The sequence below is a fragment of the Lygodium microphyllum genome, chromosome 26 (genome assembly GCF_053477565.2).
Source record: "Lygodium microphyllum isolate KBCC chromosome 26, Lygodium_microphyllum_v1.1.10, whole genome shotgun sequence".
NCBI classification, from domain to species: Eukaryota; Viridiplantae; Streptophyta; class Polypodiopsida; order Schizaeales; family Lygodiaceae; genus Lygodium; species Lygodium microphyllum.
Genome location: NC_141160.1, coordinates 22,613,998 through 22,616,001, shown reverse-complemented (window position 1 = coordinate 22,616,001; position 2,004 = coordinate 22,613,998).

The window sequence follows — 2,004 nt, the reverse complement described above, 5'->3', positions numbered from 1 at the left end:
TCAATTTGGAAAAGGGAAAGTTAGTAGCAACCAAAAGTCTTTTCTTTCAAATGTGGTGTCTTTTTGGCATCTTTTATTATTGAGAAAAAACCCATTTGCTCTAAGGGCATCCTTTTGCAACTATGATGGATCTTTATAGGAAATTGTGGAACAAAGAAACATTGGTTTGGACAAACAAAACTTGAATGGTTTTACATAAAAAATAAGGTGAGGGCATCCAACTACAAGCCAACTACATGCAAGCCATACGTGATGCATAGTGCCAAGGTGGTACATTTCTCCCTAAGAATTTTTAACATAGGATGTGCCTTCCCTCATTGAATAAGTGTACCTTGGGTTTAAAGTTCTAATGTATGGGCCTCAAGAAGTATCAAATATATATAATAAATAGTGTCATTAAGAACATGTCCTTTGTCCATGATCGATCCATTGAGTTAACATTTGGTAAGTCCACAACATGCTTACATTGCACGTTTAATGCTGAATTTTGGGTTGACATGTCTCCTTTTAAGAGTTGATTTTTAGCATATCATGTGCAAATATCCATGTAATGGCTCTTATGATGTGCAATCCTTGCTTCTTAGGGATGACAATTCCTTGAACACATAAGTCAAATCAATGTGTTCAAGTTTTCCTTAGATATGTATAATAAATAGTGGCATTAAGAACATGTCCTTTGTCCCTCATCAATCCATCGAGTTGACATTTGGTAAGTCCACAAAAGGCTTACATTGCATGTATAATGTTGAATGTTGGGTTGACATCTCCCCTTGTAAGAGTTGATTTTTAGTGATGTCATGTGCAAATGATCCTTGTAATGGCTCTTATGATGTACACTTCTTGCTTCTTGGAGATAATCATTTCTTTGAACACATACATCAAGCCGATGTGTTCATGTTTTTCTTAAACATACCTATACTAATGGCTATTTTAGATAGTTGCAAAAAACCTAAGAAGGTCATGTACAACAGATGAAGCTACAATATTCTTATAGTTTCATGTAAAAGAACACTGAATCACATTTTTACACATAGATGCATGTGCTTTTAGGGATTTTCAAAGCTAACGAGGCAAAGAGGATGCCAAAAGTTGCATTAAGGTAACACACATACAAAGGGGTGGAGGGAAGCTCCCATGCTAAAATGCTAGTTGCCCAACTGTAAGAAGTGGCCTTGTGATGCTTTTGCATACATGGCATACATGTTTCTTTGTGGTTTACTTAAACCGAATAATTACATGTGCATGAGATACCTTATCTTTTCACCCCCTACTAATATAAATTGTTAATGCTCAATGGGTGCTAGCAAGGGACTTAAGAGGAGTTTCTTGACAAGCTAGAAAGTGTGGAGAAGCTTCTATGTTGCTCTTTGAACTTGCTTTTCTGATTGAATTTAAATTATTCACTTCCAAGGAATGTGTATTGGAAAACAATGAGGAGGTTTGACCACATGACACAAGGAGAATTAATGTCTTGATATGAAGAGAGTTTGATCCACATCATAGTCAATTTATGCAAGACTAGATTAAAAAAAAGTGTTTCGATAAGGCATTACTAATATTAAGTTCTAAACACATTATTTTTAAAAAAGCCATGTGACTTGCCTTTCAATGGAGATTTTATTAGATGCATTGAGCCCATTTTTTTCATTCTAAGTGGGTTTGTGTTATGAGTGTTTGTGAATTAATTGATAAATCCCCTCCCATGATCGCCTTGTTAGGTATCGATCCCCAAACCTTAATGCATGCATGTGGGGTATTGAACTGGGGGCTGGCTCATGGGGGCGTAGCAAGAGGGGATTCGGTCACATGATCCATTCAAAGGCATGGGGACATTGCATGCCCTCTCCTAAAGTCCTTCTTACTTAATATGAAGAAGAATTTGTAAGAAGGGAGGGCCTCTCTTTGTCACACTACTTACTAGTTGTAGGTATGTAGTTTGTACAACAAATACAACAAAAGCAAACAATGATAGAGAAGGTCGCGCGCCCCTTAACATCCTCTCTC